The sequence below is a fragment of the Pristis pectinata genome, chromosome 22 (assembly GCF_009764475.1).
Source record: "Pristis pectinata isolate sPriPec2 chromosome 22, sPriPec2.1.pri, whole genome shotgun sequence".
Lineage (NCBI taxonomy): Eukaryota > Metazoa > Chordata > Chondrichthyes > Rhinopristiformes > Pristidae > Pristis > Pristis pectinata.
In genome coordinates, this window is record NC_067426.1 from 7,042,321 (window position 1) to 7,060,610 (window position 18,290).

Sequence of the window (18,290 nt, forward strand, 5' to 3'; positions counted from 1 at the left end):
ATTAAACAAAATCCATCTGCCTGCACGTGGTTGATATCCCTCCTTTCCCTGCTTTCATGTGCCTGTCTAAATGCCTCTTGAGCACCACTATTGTGTCTGCTTCCACCACCACCAGTGTGTTCCAGGCATGCACCATGCTCTGTGTATAAAACTTACATCATACATCTCCTTTAAACTTTCAACCCTTTCACCTTAAAGCTATGTCCTCTCGTATTTGACATTTCTACCCTGGGGAAAAGATTCTGACTGTCTACCCTATCTATGCATCTCATAACTTTATAAATCTCTATCAGGTCTCCACTCAGCCTCCGACACTCCAGAGAACATGTTATATCATTCCAGGATAATTTCCCTCACAATTACATTACCTCGTGATGGGTTTGTGTAGGGTAACTAGAGAGAATTTGTTTCCATTGACAGATGTTTCCCGGAATAGGGAACACAGATTCAGAGCAATGGATAAAGACAAGGAGGGTTCTGAGGAAAATAATTTTTGCACAGAGGTCGGTTGTGATCTAGAACTCACTTCAACTAGAGTTGTGGGGAACAGAACCAAAATAGATAGGTATTTTAAAGAAATAATTTGTGGAGTTCTGGGGAAAGAGTGGGGAAGTGGGATTGATGTATCAATTCTATGGCCCTAGTCTGTTCAACACAATCTGCTGGAGTTATTCCAGCTCAGATGACTTCAAATCCTTTCCTTGCCTTCTGAAGAGACTGTTCCCCCAAGATACCTCCTTTGATATAATTCCCATTCTTTCCTCAGCCTGTTCATTATCACTCTTTGCCATTTCCTTTCATGTCTCTGCCTCTCCATTGACAACCATTTATCATCTCACATCTCCCACCCACTCCTCCCAAGGCATCTGTGGAGCTGGAGTGAATCAACATATTCTGGGCCAAGATATAGAGATTTTGTGTTACGAGAAACAGGCAGGTAAACAGAGCTGAGGCCAAGATCAAATCAGCCTTGCTCCTACTAAATGGTAGAACAGACTCAAGAGATAAAATGGCCCTCTTCTGCTTCTGTATCCTAATATTCTAATGTCTTTTACTATCTGGATTCCATGTGAAGGTCCTCCCTGTTTCCAAACCACTCACCATCACCTCATCTGACCACTGTTCCCATACTTTCCGCTAACCTGAGCTCACTTCAGTCTTTTGTCCCACCCCTTGGCTTCCATCATATCTCCAGGAGGTGCCTTCATGACTCACCCACTCTCTCCTTCCCAGAGGAGTGCACAATGTGTGATGTGGGTGTGGGGCAGGACCGGAGCAGAGGTGCCACAGTCATCCAGCACGTTTAGCAGATACCCCCAGGTACACATGTGTAATATGCGCCTGTTTAGGGCGCTCCTCCAGAAGTGGCCGCATTTTATATCCCTTCTTCTCTCTTTAATTGACCTCCCTCATAAACCTCTTCTCCGTTCTTCCCGTGCTCTTTGCTGTTGCAATGTTGAACAGATCCATTTTTTGTTTGGAAGGACAAGAGGCCACAGATGCTGGAATCTGGAGCAACAAAACGAACTGCTGGAGGAACTCAGCGAGTTGGGCAGCATCCGTGGAAGGAAATGGACAGTTGGCATCTCAGGTCAAGGCCCTTCACCTGGACAATTTCTTTCTCTTCTCAGTACTGCTGCCTGATCTGCTGAGTATTTCCAGCAGTTTCTGTAGTTATTTCAGTTTTCCAGCAATATTTTTCGATTTGCAATTTTTGTCGCATGTTTTTCCTGCTCCCTCTATCAAACACGTTGCCCTTAAATTCCTTGTGGTGATTGTAATAACTATCCTTTTGCACTCTTTTGCAGCTCTAGGAAGATATTGACTAATGGATCCACTTTGTCTTTGCCGTATTTTCTTTCTGGTTCCATGTAATTCAAATTCCTCTTCAAAATATTGCAAACTGGTTATGTATTGTACTTGAAAAATAAATCAGACAATGCTCACTGCGATAATTAAAAATCTAACAAGTAGATATTTAACAAGTAGGTAGTTCGGTATATTCAATGGATAATTGACCTTCATAAATCCACTTGTGGGAGTTCATTGTTTGAAGTTTCTGAGCTTACATAACTCAAAGTTCTGTGAAGAATTTTAAACTTATTTGACAATCCTATTGAATATTCCACCACCAACTTCTCAAGGACAATTGGGAACAAGCAATAAATCCCAGCCTTGCCAGTGTTGCCCACTTTCCATAAATGGATTAAAAGGATGGTCTACCTTTCATAGAGGCTGCAGACAGTAGTGGACATAGTCCCGCCCATCACAGGCACAGCCCTCCACCCCCACTGACAGCATCTATCATCAAGGATCCCCACCATCGAGTTCTTGCCGTCTTCTCGCAGGAGGTACAGAAGCCTGAAGTCCCACACCACCAGGCTCAGGAACAGCTACTTTCCTACATCCATCAGGTTCTTGAACCGACCTGCACAACCCTAACCCTACCTCAGCCACAGAACACCACGGACCACCTCTGACTGTTCTTGTTTTGCAGTCTTTTTCTTTGCTTCGCTGTCTTGTATAATTTATATTCTGGTGTGTTGTCTGAACCTACGTGCCTGTGATGCTGCTGCAAGCAAGTTTTTCATTGTACCTGAGAGGAGAAAAATTTTAAGGGGATATGAAGGGTAAGTTTTTCACCCAGAAGGTGGTGGGTATATGAAACAAGCTGCGAGAGGAGGTGGTAGAGGCAGGTACAATTAGAATGCTTAAAAGACATTTGGAGAGATACATGGATAGGAAAGGTTTAGATGGATATGGGCCAAATGCAAATGGGATTAGTGTAGATAGGCAGGTTGGTCAGCATGGGCAAGTTATTTCCAGGCCGTATAATTCTATGAATCTACTCTATGAATATGTTGCAATATCTGTAAAAAGCAAATCTAACCTCAAACTGACTTGCTCAGGCTTTGCCTCCAGGTTCAGTTTGACATCCTTCAGTGGAGAGGGGAAAATGTGTAAATTAACCAATGACATAAAACGTTAAAGGTGATCAGAGTCTACATCCAATTGTTTGATTGGATCAAAAACATGTTCCGTTGAGGTAGATGTAAGGTCAAGATTTGCCTCTTCATTAACTACAGGGTGACAAGCATTTTCTTGACTTGCTCACTAGCAATTGTCAGCATCAAAATCAGTTTCTTTTAAGATACTAACTGAATTTATTAGAATGAAACAGTGTGATATGACAGTTATAGAAGAATTGAAAGGGGGATGAAGGATTCAGTTCCCAGTCGATGCACACAATTAAATGATTATGGCATTCACTTCCAGAGTTTATAGCTGAGTTAGAAACTATTAACAAGAAAGATCAGATTGAATAAGTAGATGAAGATAAGGCAATGAACACCACCACCTTCAAGTTCTCCTCCACGGCCATCCTGATTTGGAAATATGTTGTCATTGGGTCTAAGTCCAGGAACACCCTACCCAAGAACATTATGTGAATACCTTCACCACAAGGACTTGAACGGTTCAAGGAAGCAACTCACCAACATCCTCTAAGGACAGTAAGGGATGTGCAATAAATGCTGACCTTGTTACTGTTCCCATAGTATGAAAAATTAATAAATAAATCTGCATTGGTAAAATAGCATGGTGGTTAAATCTAAATACCTCTCAGACCACCAGTTCAACCATAGCCTCTTGGGTACTTAAATTCAGTTATTTAATTTAACTTAACCTTTACATAGATTTGGAATGAGCTGGTATCAATACTGTCAGCTATGGAACTATCAGAAATGTAACTGCTTTAACTAATGTTCTTCAGACTAGTGAAGTTGAAAATCACATCTAATTAGGAAAGGAAATCTGCTGGCCTTACCCAGTCAGGACTTACATGTGCCTTCAGATGTGGTTGGCTCTTCAATGGTTTAGAAGATCAAGGACAGTTAAGCATGGATGTTAAATGCATATAATCTGTGCAGTAATGAAACCAATGCAGAAAAAAATTAGCTCAGACATTGCCCACCTGGTTACTCATCCTAGAATCACAAACTATGGTTTCCCCATCCCATCCTCACTTAGTTCAGATGTGGAGGGCTGATCTTGTTCGTTTAATGCATCCCTGAGACCAAAGCACATTCTCCATGGCAACAGGGCCCTGCTCCCAAAACAGCCCATAAGGCTTTCACAGCCACCATTGCAGGTTGTAATAGATTTCAAATGTCTCTGACACTCAAAGACATTCAGACACTATTAAAATTGAAGTAAACTACTAAAAATTATAAATTGAAAGGTAAAGTTATATAGAAACACTTAAAGTACCTACATAATTAAACATATGAAAAAAAAGATAAATAATTTAACAAAAGTAAATTATCTTCCTCTCTGCCCTCTAATCCAAAGCCCTTCAATCCACAGTGAAATCAGTCATTACTCTGGTTCTACACCGGGTCTGACTTGGTGTGATATCCAATAGGGGCTTCTCCAGAGTAACAAAATGGAGGCACAAGAGACTCCAGGTGCTGGAGTCTGGAGCAACAAACTCCAGAGTAATGTTGGGGGACTTCAACAGGACAGGTCTCCATCACTAGAGTGAACTGATTCAGCCTCCTGAATATGTCAGAAAGTCCCCGACTTGTTGTTTAACCTGCTAATTGCATTAGCCAGGGAGTTTCAGCCAAAAGTGTGCAAACTTCTGGTCATTTTTCAGATCAGAACTCAGTGAACCGAAATGAAAAATGAATTGAAGTTTCAGCTTGAGGAAGTGTTTTGGCCATTACGCATAAGACAATAATTAAAACTAAGAAAGCAGCCAAGAAATTCAGAAACTCAGCCTAGAATTTTTACTGGTTCTAACTGGTGTTACGCTGACACTTATATCTCTAAAAGTCTACAGTTATGTAATGCAGCATTGAGTCCAGCAGACTGCAAAGAATGCAGTTCGAGTGATGGCCCTTGTGGTATAAGCTGGCTGTTCTTCAGACTAGTAAAGCTGAACATCACACTGGAGATGAATATTGGGTGTTGCACTATGACAGATGCCATTTGAGAGAGTTTTATACTGGACTGTTTGTTCATGTTAACAAAAGTCCTGCTTGAAATTCAGGGGTCAAATTTCCCATCAGGCACTAAGAGGCGAGAAATGGACATGGTTCGCTCTTCTCCCCAAGTTAAGCTGATGTTTGACTGCACACTTTACCTTTTTTAGTCATGCGAAAAGGAATTTCTAGACCAACACCTTTACAAGGATAGAAACATTTATTCTAATATCTGGATCCTGGAACAAGCCTTCAACACACAATGATCTACGCTCACCAATAGGTTTCTCCTGTGGCTTGGACAACCTTTTGGCAATTGCTGATCCATAAGTAGGGAGAAAGCCACATCTGTCAGCAGTGAGACAATGAAACAGGGATGCTGTTAAGATGACTGTATCTCCGAGTCATAAATCAAATTGCGTCACTGCTGTGCGGCAGGGAGTTTTAACCCCTTGATCTGGACCCTGGAGTTTTCACATTTAAATTAGAATTCTGCTGTTGAGATCTCTAGTGTTGACAAGCAACGGCAAGCGTGTGCCAAAAGAGATGCACGCTTTGGGGTTTGAAAAGTAATTTGCAGAGGAAAACACTAGCACAGTATAAGCAAAAGTAGGTCTTTCCTGATATGTCTGATGTGACAGAGGTGTCACTAGTCAAAGCCAGCAGCTTGTCAATGTTTAACTGTAATGACAGATTAATTTACTTCAGATATGAGTACATGTACAAGCCATTGTAAATACTTAACACTATCTTGTGCACCTGAAATGTTTTATGACAAGCACTCAGGAAATGTTGTCTTTAACATCTTTTGGGTGGGATATTGAACCAGCCATTTCTTGTCCTGAGGCACATAATACGAAATACTATCAGTTTTAAAATAACACCAAGTGACAGGGTGACGAGCCAGTAATTGCTTTGTTACAAAGCCCCTTTTATTATAAATTTTATATGTACTTTATTTTCTTTATAAACACATATTTCTTTTGCAATTCCATCATGGCTAGAAAGCAAAGATAGGAATTCATCATGAAAATTATGTGTAAAAGAAATAATAGGCCTAAATCACTAGTGGATACAAAATTGTATGAAGTGACAGATAATGAGTCTTTGATCCCAGCCAGCATTTATTATGCCACATTTTCCTAATAAAGATAAAATGGCATTCTTATAATTCCAGCATTGGGCAAATGAATTATTCATATGTTAATTTATTAATTATTCACATTCCTTTGCCATAACTTGACTGGAAAGATTAAAATTGAGACAGAAAGCTTTCTTTTAATTGAAACCAGGAACAGTATCAAGAAAAAGAATCGTTATGTATTTTCACAGGATGTACAAACAAGGCTCACCTGACTTTTATTCTGTCACCTTTTGTGGAAGTGGAATATTCATTCAGAATGCTGTTGTTTTCAACTCATTTTGGCAAATTACTGTTTTGTGCCAGTTGACAATGAAATTACTGACCTGCCACTGAGCAATTCTCACAGTCGAGATATTCAAGTTTTGATATACATTAAACCTTTTGTACATAGCATTAAACTTATTCAGATTTCAGCTCCAAGATTATATATTTTAATCCACTGCATAATTGTACTTTAGACCCCAAATATTTAATGCATTGTAAATTCAAATTTTTGAGCGCGTATTAACTGCAGCTGAATTTGGTGCAGTTCCTTTGTTTTTTTTATTATGTACACCTATAAGTTAAAATGTTTTAACACTAGTATCTCCACGCTACCTCACTGCGCACTTTTTAAATGCCAGCTTTCTCAGAGGTTTCCACTCTTCTGTAAAATGCCAGGCTTTATATTGGATTTTTGCAGAGGGTGGTGAATCTCTGGAATTCCCTACCCTGGAGGGTTGTGCAGAAGAGATCACTGGGGACATTGAAAGATGAAATGGATATACATTTGGAAGATCAGGGAATCAAAGATCATGGGGAACAGAAGAGGAGACCTGGGGCAGGTCAACCATGAACATATTGAATGGTAGGGCAGGTCTGAGGAGCTGAGTGGCCTAGTCCTGCTCCTATTTTCTGGTGCTATTATTATGTTCTTAATCCTGCAAGCTCTCAGTTTGTGTAGTTATCCCTCCTTACTCTGACCTGTCTGTGAAAGCAAGGAAGACTCAAACTTTCATGGAGTCATAGCGTTGTGCAGCACAGGAACAGGCCCTTCGGCCCACTGTGTCTATGCCGACCATCATGCCTATCTTTACTAATCCCTCTTGCCTGCATTAATTCCATAACCCTCTATGTCCTGCTCATTCAAGTGCCTACCCAGATACCTCTTAAACGTTGTTAGTGTTCCTGCCTCCACCGCCTCCTCTGGTGGGTCATTCCAGACATCAATTTTTGTGTGAAAAACTTACCCCTCGGATCCCCTTTAAATATCCTCCCTCTCACAGTAAGCCTATGCCCTCTAGGAAACAGACACTGGCTCTCTACCCTTTCTATGCCCCTCAGAATTTTATATGCCTCTATCATGTCACTTCTCAGCCCCCTTCGCTCCATGGAAAACAGACCTGGCCTGTCCAATCTCTCCTAGTAACTTAAGCCCTTCAATCCAGGCAACATCCTTGTGAATCTTTTCTGGACCCTCTCTTGCTTAATCACGTCCATCCCTCATTGATACTTTCAAAAGAGACTTCAATCTCCTTTGTGTGGTTCATTAGTAGGTTGGAAGTTGACCTGCTATAATTGTTCTCGATATCCCTGAACTGGGACGGGAATTCAACCAGGGCACCTGCTCCTGAACACCATCCAAAGATTCCTGCTGGCTGGTGGCTTTTGTTGGGATGTAGACAAGAACAGGAACAGGTACTCTTATTCTCTTATGATGTAGAAGGAGGCCATTCATCCCATTGAGTCCATTGTGGTTCTCAAAGTAATCCCATTCCCCTGTAGCTTGTTCCTGCTCAGATGTCTGTCAACATCCTCCCTCCCCAATTCTCCTGAGACCCATCTTCACTAGTCTTTACCTCTCACTTCTGTCTTTACCTCTCACTGCCTTGGTGAAGCAGCCAGCATAATCAAAGACCCCACTCACCTGGGTCATTCTCTCCTCTTCCATCAGGTAGAAGATACAGGAGCCTGAGGGCTCGTACCACCAGACTTAAGGACAGCTTCTACCCCAATGTGATGACTATTGAACGGTTCCCTTATATAATGAGATGGACTCTGACCTCACGATCTACCTTGTTGTGACCTTGCACCTTATTGCACTGCACTTCCTTTGTAGCTGTGACACTTTACTCTGTACTGTTATTGTTTTTACCTGTACTACATCAATAAACTCTGTACTACATCAATGCACTCTGTACTAACCCAATGTAACTGCACTGTGTAATGAATTGACCTGTACGATCGGTATGCAAGACAAGTTTTCAAGCTCGGTACAAGTGACAATAATAAACCAATACCAATGCCAATACCAAGTAACTTACAGTGACTAATTAACCTACCAACACCCCCACCTCTGAGCATTAGGATGAGTGCCCAGGAGAAATCCACGTGTTCACAGGGAGAATGTTCAAACTCCGCACAGACAGCATGGGGGGGGGGGGGGGTCCGGATGGTACCAGGGTTGCTGGATCTGTGAGGGAGCAGCAATATCTGTTGCACCACACTGAGTTCAGATGAGGTCCAATGATTGGTCAAACAGCATACCAGTATTGACTGCATGGTTGAATGGAGATCTTGGCGAGGTGCCAGAAGGTTTTCAATGTGTGTGTAGCCTGGCCTGCCCAGGACTCAGTATGTTTTGCAGCAAAGAGGAGAGAAAATTGATGCTGGCAGTTTTAAGTCCAATTATGAACAGACTTGTTTCTTGTCTAATCCATTCTCAAGCTACAGCAGGTGCCAGTGAGGCTGCATTTATTAGTCACCCTGACAAGGTGGTGATTGGCCTTCTCTTAAAATTGAAGCATTCCTTGAGAGATGGTCAACTCCCAAGGGTGTTAAGACCAGATTCTCTCAGACAGATCCTCAAGCAGACCGTAAAAGTCATCTGGCAGAATGCCTAATCAGCAGTAGTTTCAAGCAAAGCACCAAGACCTTGCCTAGTTGATAGTGGCAAGAGTTTTACCTGTTCGATCCTACATGTACAGCAAGAGCCTCAGCCCCACCACACACCCCCTTAAGTCTGCTGCTGTGAAAATGAGACCATTGCTCATCTCCTCCAAGAAAGTCTGGAAAGAGATGACAAGGTGCATCCCAAACAGCTACATAACACAAGACTCTGTGTTTATGGGCCCTTCCCAGGGACACACAAGTGCTACTGGAAGACCAGTAACTCACTGAAAGGTACCTTGCATCTGCCTGAAACTTAATAGCCTTCCATTGCAAGGAGCTGTCCATAATTGAATACAGCATACTAGCAATCTTATATCCAAGAATGGACAGTGAGTGATACGCAATATGTGGGTGCAGCTACTGCAAAGACTCTTTGGGGAAGGGCCACAGTTTGAGGTCCTCTTCCCATTCCACACCAAGGGCCTCGAACCCATGTAAAAACTCTTCAGACTCAAGGAACATATATAAAGGAAAATTAACATCACACTGATGTAATGTATATGACATGACTTGTATTAAAAATGCTCACATATCAATGTTTAGTATTGCTGCATTTGCAAATAAAATAGTATTCTTGAAATTTAAAAAAATCCCATACATTTTGCCAGACTGGGCTATTACTGTTACTTGTACCGAGGTACAGTGAAGAACTTTGTCTTGCATGCCATCCATACAGATCATTTCATCACATCAGTGCATTGAGGTAGTACAAGGGAAAAGAAATAACAGAATGAGAATATAGAGTTACGATACACTCACTTATCTGGTATTTCCAGGTATATTATTAAAATTTAATTCTAATCAAGTATTAAGCAATACTACTGCATATTTGGTAATGTCAAAATGGTTATTGCATTGGAAAAATCTGCATCTCATTAACATTCCTTTAAATAAAGGCACTAATTTTATTAAAAAAGAATGATTACTCAATAACCATGTCAGGGTTGTCCTGCACAATTTTTATCCCTCGGTAAGTATCACTAACACAGACTATCTGTTCTTTATCATGTTGATGCTTTTGGGAGTTTACTGCGAAGAAGCTGGCTGCCCTGCCTCCTGCATTACAGGAGGATCTGCTTGAAGAGTATGTAAAGTGTTTGGAGGCAATCTAAGGTCATGAAGTATGCAGTATAAATAGGATTAAAAACAGAAAGTGCTGGGAACACTCAGCAGGTCAGGCAGCGGCTGTGGAGAGAGAAACAGCTAATGTTTCAGAACTGGGAAAAAGAGAAAATAAGTTAGTTTTAATTTACAGCAAAGATGGGGATGGGGGAATGAATAGGATAATGGGAATATCTGTAAATGTCTCTGAAAAGTCATCACCCCCTCTGCAACTGGATCAGTGACTTCCTGAAGAACAGATCACAATCAGTCAGGATAAGGCACAACACCTCCTCCACAATTACCCTCAACACCAGTGCCCTGCAAGGCTGCATCTTCAGCCCTCTATTTTACTCCCAATACACTCAAAACTGTGTGGTGAATTTCTGCTCTAACTCCATTTACAAATTCCCAGATGACACCACCATAGCGGGCCGAATCGCCACCAACGATGAGATGGAGTACTAGAAGGACATTGAGAGCCTGGCGGCATAGTGTCAAGACAACAGCCTTTCCCTCAATGTCAGCAAAACAAAGGAGCTGGTCATTGACTTCAGGAAGTGGGGTGGAGTACACAGCCCTGTCTATACCAATGGTGGTGAGGTGGAGATGGTTGAGAGCTTCAAGTTCCTCAGTGTAAATATCACCAACAATTTGTCCCGGTCCAGCCATGTGGACACTACGGCCAAGAAAGTATGGTAACACATCTACTTCCTCAGAAGGTTAAGGAAATTTGGCTTGTCCATGATAAATCTCACCTCCTATCTGGATGCATCACAGCTTGGTATGGCAACTACTCCGCCCAAGACCACAAGAAATTACAGAGAGTCATGAACACACCCCAGTCTATCATGAAAGCCAGCCTCTCCTCCATCGAATCTGTCTCCTCCTCAGGAAAGCAACCAACAAGGAGCACTCCCACCCTGATCCCTCCTCCCTTCCCTCCATCCCGTCAGGCAGAAGATACAAAACCTTGAGAACATGTACCATGAGACTCAAAGATAGCTGGTATACTGCTGTCATCAGGCTTTTAAACAGACCTCTTACATATTAAAAGGTGAACTCTTGAGCTCCCAATCTACCATGACCCTTGCACTTTATTTGTCTACTTTCTCTGTAACTGCAACACTATATCCTGCATTCTGCTTTTCCTTTTGTACTACCTCAGTGTACTTATGTTTGGAATGAGCTGTCTGGATGGCACGCAAACCAAAGCTTTTCACTGTTTCTCAGTACATGTGACAATGATAATAAACCAGCCAGAAAGCATAACATAAGATTCAGGAACAGCTCCTCATTTCCCGACTGAGCACGTCACGGCCATGAGAGCTCAACACTCAATTTAGAAATTTCAGAAATAGCCATACTCATATCTTCACCATTACTCTGTCGTCTTCTGGCATTTCAGGTTTCATTCATACACTTCCTCCGCATACACTTTGGGACTATTTATTACAATAGCTGAGACTGGGCTTATCAGATTTCCAGCACTGTCTCCAGCCCTCACACTCCCCTTCCCCCTCCATCTCCCTCTGGTTATTTTTTCCACCTCCATCTCTCATCCACCTGCCACTGTCCTCCAACTCCACCCCCGCTCCCTTCCCCTACCTGGCACAACCTGCCCGTCATCATACACCCCTCCTCAGTCCACCAATCACCTCAGCCACCTGTCTCACCACTCCCTTCCCCTCTTTGTACCGGCCATCTCCCCTCTCCCCTCTCAGACCTGATGCGGGGTTTCGACCCAAAATGTCGACCATCCCACAGATGCTGCTTGACCTGTGGAGTTCCTCCAGCAGATTGTTTGTCACTTTAGCACTCTCTCTCAGCCGACCACGTGCATCATTCAATCTCTCTTGGACTCCACCTGATCAAAGAACTTCCCTTTTGCTGTCTTCACCCCTCCCTCTTTTCTCTGCAACTTAAAGCTGGTTTCATTTCCAAGTTTTCCTAGTGCTGGCGAAAGGTCATTGACTTGAAATGTTAACTCATTTTCTTTCTCCACAGATGCTGCCTGATCTGCTGAATATTTCCAGTATTTTCTGTATTTATTCCACATTTCCAGCATCCTTGAGATTTTGCTTTTGAACGACCAGATGAAAGCTGGATTCATTTCAAATGTTGACATCAAAGTCACTGCCTGAATCTCCAAAATACTCAAGGTGCCTCTTTGTTGTTTGATATAAACACAGTACCAATGGGGACCATTGTATGTGTGGACTATTTTTACAATAGGTAAAACCTGGCTAATCTCCACCTTTTCAAAGTGTTGTGAAAGTCAAGTTGGATTAATTAGCACCCGTGTTTGAGACATAAGTTACACAAAAATCAGTTTAATCTGTACTAGATCATACCAGCAATCATTTCAGAAGAAACTGCACTCATTGTGAAATTGGACAGGGCATTTCTGTTCACATTATATGCAGCATCTTGGACACATTCCCAGCATCAGACAAGAAAGTAATGACCACCTTTTGTGCAAAGCCCATTTCTGGCCTTCCTGGTGTAAACTGGAGATCAAGGGTTCTCCCTACACTACCGTGGAATTGTCTCAGTACAAGGAGGAAAACAACATGCTTATTTGCTACTTATTATTAAAAAGGAGGTTGCTGACATCGAGACACCTGACTGGATAATTTCAGAACTTCACTGCAGGCCACTCACACATCTTCTAAAGTCCACAGAAGATCCTTAAAGCACAAGGGCTGAGATACTCATGCAATGGTGCCACGGTGCTTCAGGGTGACAGCAGTCCATTGGAGGTGTCCTTGTGACAATGTCTGGCCATGCAACGTGGCAGAGACCAAGACATGTCCATCAACAGTGCCTAATCCCAGACAGTTTTCAAAAATACCACATCCCACCTGGATTTCTCTAAAAAAACAAGATATACTCAGGCTCGGGATTGCAGATGCTGGAATCTGGAGCAACAAACAATCTGCTGGAGGAGCTCAGCGGGTCAAGTAGCATCTGTGGGGGGAAAGGAATTGTCAATGAATTGGGTCGAAATTCTGCATCAGGACCTGAAATGTCGGCAATTCCTTTCCTCCCACAGAAGCTGCTCGACCCGCTGAGTTTCTCCAGCAGATGGTTTGCTGCTCGGGACTTGCAAAGCTGCCATCCCTGAGGCGTGTGATGTTCTCCCATCTCTGGAGTGACCTCCATGCAGGTCAAGTCATATTGACTCTCAACCTCCTCACCAGAGCTGGCCATAACAGATCCCTGCTGTGTTTCCCAATTTGGTGCTCACCTCTGCATTAGCGAGACCACCCAGACACTGTACTGAAGAAGAAATAACTTTGCGTACTTTGATTTCAGTAGGGAACAGGAGCCACCTCAGGCACTGGGTTTTCTCAGGGTTTCTGGCTTCCCACAAGAGCTGGCATCCAGTACCCACGCTCATAGGCAAATAAGCCTTCCCACTTACACATCGACGTGAAATGCAAAGAGATGTGAATGCAGCCCAGTCCATCACTCAAACCAACCTCCCCTTCACTGACTCCATCTACACTCTCGCTGCCTTGGGAAATCAACCGACATAATCAAGGACCCCTCCCACCCTGGTCATTCTCTCTTCTCCCCTCTTCTATGGGGCAGAAGATACAAAAGCCTGAGAGCACATACCAGCAGACTCAGGGAAACTTCTATCATGCTGTTATCAGACTCTTAAATGGACCTCTCAGACTCTTGAACTCTTGATCTCCCAATCTATCTTGCCGAGGCCCTTGCACTTTATTTGTGTACCTGCACTGCACTTTCTCCGTAACTGTAACACTATATTCTGCGTTCTGTTTTCTTTTTACTACTTCAATGTAATTACATATCACATGATCTGGCTGGATGGCACGTCAAACTAAAGCTGTATCTTGGTACATGTGACAATAATAAACCAATATCAGTACCAGGTGGTTGAAGACTTGCTTGAATGCCATCCTTCCAAGAAGCCCACATGAGGTCAAACTGCCATATGTTTCCCTGGCTAAGACTGCTGGAGGGATGGACTCTGGGGGATGAAATTGGCTCTCTACTTCACCAGGTCCTCGTGTATATTTGCATGTTCCAGAATCATTGTGTAAAAGATGAAAAACACGAAGATGCTGGAGGAACTCAGCAGGCCAGGCAGCATCCGTGGAGAAAAGCAGGCGGTCAACGTTTCGGGTCAGGAACCTTCTTCAGGACTGAAGATAGGAAAAGGGGAAGCCCAGTATATAGGAGGGAAAAACAGAGCAGTGATAGGTGGACAAAAGAGGGGAGGCAGGGTGGGCACAAGGTGGTGATAGGTAGATGCAGGTAAGAGATAGTGATGGGCAAGTGTGGGGGAGGAGGGGAGAGCAGATCCACTGGGGGATGGGTCAAAGGTAAGGAGAGAAAGGAAAATAAGGTAGAAGAAAGAGATAGGAAAGGGAAGAAGAGAAGAAGAATGGAGGGGGCGGGGGTGTTGTGGGGATTACTTAAAGTGGGAGAATTTAATGTTCATTCTGTTAGGCTGCAAGGTTCCAAGACGAAAAATGAGGTGCTGTTCCTCCAGTTTGTTCTTGTGTAAAATGCCATTGGTCATCTAAAAATGATAATAGTTTACCTGCCTCCGTCCGGAGCAGGCACCCTGCCGTACACACCCATGTTGTGTGGAGACTTTTTCATGCTGCACTATGTAGGCCAGTGCTGGAGGAAGAGCAGCAAGGAGACCCGGATCCTGTCGAGAAGCAGGAGGCAGGTGGTGGCTACTGGAGGTGTCTCTTCTCAGCATCCTCAGCCTCATCTCGAGGCCGAGCAGAGATGCCCGGCAGTGTCTGCACAGGATTTAGATTCGCTAATACTGAGAGGTTTCTTCTAAGAGCAAAATCACAGTCTATTGTCAAAGTCACAGTCTATTGAGATTCTTGTTATATACTCTGGTACAGTGAGGTACACGTACAATGGAAAACTTGCTTGCAGCAGCATCACAGGCACATAGATTCAGATAACACACAAAAGACCAGTGCAGACCAACTAGCTGGTGTAGTCAAGACCCTCTTCACGTTACAATGGCTACCAGGAACATAGTAGCCAATAATCAGGTGTGGGAGACTCACATGCTGATTACAAGGCATTGGTAGCTGACTCTGCAGTCCAATTACTGAGTTGGTCCACTGCAACTGTCTTCAGTGATCTGCAGCTCACCCAGACATTTTTTTTCAGTGGTGATTCTCACACTTGGAAGGGGAACCTCCCACCAGGCTCTTCCTGTGGTTGCCATGGTGACCCACAGGGTTTCACGGTGGTCATTTATCTCACTAGTGACAACATCCAGTCCCTTTCACTAAACCTTAGGCCTTTCTCCATCTTCTCAACAGGCTTCCTCTTCTCCCTGACGGCCATGAGTGTGTGCTGCTCCTGCCCAGCTACCATGGGCTGTGTGCCTTTAGGGACGGCACAACCTCAGACTGGTGTAGAACAACTCACCAACTGAGTGTGGTCCCATCAGGAATTGTGCACGTTTCCTTTTATTGGTATTGGTATTGGTTTATTATTGCCACATGTACTGAGATACATTGAAAAACTTAGTTTTGCAAGCCATCCATACAGGTAATTTCAAAACACATTGAGGTAGTACAAGGGAATAACAATAACAGAATGCAGAATATAGTGTTACAGTTACAGAGAAAGTGCAGTGCAGGCAGACAACAAGATGCAAGGCCACCTTATTGCACCTGAGGTAGATAGTGAGGTCAAGAGTTCACTTTTAACATACAAGATGTCCTTTCAAGAGTCTTGTAACAGAGGGGTAGAAGCTGTCCTTGAGCCTTGTAGTGCATGTTTTCAAGCTTTTGTATCTTCTGCCCAATGGAAGGTGGGAGATGAGAGAATGTCCAGGGTGGGAGGGGTCTTTGCTTCGAACATAGAACAGTATAGCACAGGAACAGCCCATGATGTTGTGCTGAACTAATTAAACTAGTAATTAAATGCCTAACTAAACTAATACCTTATGCCTACGCAATGTCCATATCCCTCCACTCTCTGCACAGAGCCTCTTAAACAACTCTGTCGTATTTGCCCCCACCATCACTCCTGGCAGCGCATTCCAGGCACCCACCACTTCTGTGTATAAAACTTGCCCTGCACATCTCCTTTGAACTTACCCGCTCTCACCTTAAATGCATGCCCTCTAGTATTAGACATTTCAACCCTGAGAAGAACAAAATCATGCCGGCTGCTTTTCTGAGGCAGCGAGTTGTGCTTTCTGGATGTAATGCTGTTTCAAGCACTTTTTGGTCTAGTTCATAAACTTTTTACCTGGAGCTTCAATGAGCATGATTGCTAAACACAATACTTCAATGCAGATGAAATCCTATTTTTAGGCATTTGCTCCTGGTTCCAAAAAACCAACCTGAGCCTAATTAAACCTAGGCTCCAAGACTGGATTTGCATTCATTGGTAATCAACTCCCAATACAAGGAGAATCAAAAGAAGAACTGAGGACCAACCTCAGTTTAATAGTTTAACAACATTAAAGCTACATCTGAATAATATATCACAATTTGTACATTGTTAAATCTGATCATAGCTTTGATGAGTTTATTAAAAGAGACATGAAAAGGCTGCATACACACCAAATGTCAAGTTTCATACTTTTCAAAAGAAGGATTAGGAATTCAACAGTACAACTGACTGTATCTCGTGCTGTTATGATATTTGCTGTTGACTTGGAAGGTTGACACATGGCTGCAATGTCAGTGTGTTGCCTCCATGGCATTTTTTTCCTGTCACATATCAAACATGCGCTGAGTGTAATTGAACACTACGTAGGTAGTAAATTACACAGAGTGCGTGGGCAACAGAAAGTCCTCCATTCCATCAAAAGAGGTACATAATGGTGCTGAGGAAGGTACAATATAAACAGTCCAAATTGGAATAATTAGACAAATAAAACACCTCTGGGATTATCTGTAAATTGCAATATTGGTGCAAGTGAAATGTAACTGAGAACAACTAAAGCACATAAATGCTGGAGAGGTAGCTGGGCCTCTTCAAAGGGACCCCTTGGGAGTCCTTAGTGTCTGTGTGAGTAGAGGCCACTTTGATCATATTGATCAAAGGAGTTCTTTTATAATCCCCACAACCAAAGCATGAAAGTATTGCCTAAGAGTTGAAGAAGTGGTTAAGTGAATGTTTTAATGTTCAAAGTCAGCGCGTGGGATCATTTTTACACATTTATTGGATTGTGAATGTTGTGCATAAGGTTTATTTTTGCATGGGGAATATCATCTATTACTTCCACTAAGTGCTAATTTGTTAAGTACCTTAGTTTTATTTCACAATATTCACCAGATTCTGCAGCCTTAAAGTGGTCACTGAATGTGTTCCATTGTGGGTTAACTCCCCCATACCTTGTAATCTCTGCCTGCTGCATACCAAGCATGGGCAGGACATGGTTAAGACTGTGTGTGTGTGTGTGTGTGTGTGTGTGTGTGTGTGTGTGTGTGTGTGTTGGGGGGGGTGGCGGTTGGTGGGAAGGGGTGGCTCACCCATTCCAAGCACAAATCTGCCACTTTAAATTAAGCCAGACAAGGTCACCACCTCAAGCCACTGGGATCCTCCTTCAACGTGTAGGTCGATCCTTAATGTAATTTTCAACACTTGATCCGCCATCTGAGCCTAAGACAGGGAACAAAAGAAAGCTCACCCCCTCCCCAAAACCGGAAGAACCTGACACGATCCAACTCAAAGTTCAGAAGCAGCCGGCACTGTGAGATTTTCTTTTACTTGGTTTGTGGAGCTAGTGAGGAGTACAGAGGTTTATAAAATCATGAGGGGCATAGATGAGATGAGTGGTCAGTCTTTTTTCCCAGTGTAGGGAGTCTGAGGGTATAGGTTTGAAGTGAGGTGGGAAGGAATTATAAGTGATCTGAGGGGTAACTTTTTCACGCAAGGGGTGGTCAGTATACGGAACGAGCTGCCAGAGGAAGTGGTAAAGGTGGGTACACTTACAAGATTAAAGGACATTTGGACAGGTACATGGATAGGAAAGGTTCAGAGGGATATGGGCTAAATGCAGGCAAATGGGACTAGCTCAGTGAGGCAACTTGATGGGCATGGACAAGTTAGTGTGAAGGGCCTGTTTTCTGTGTTGCAACTCAGGAGAGACAGAA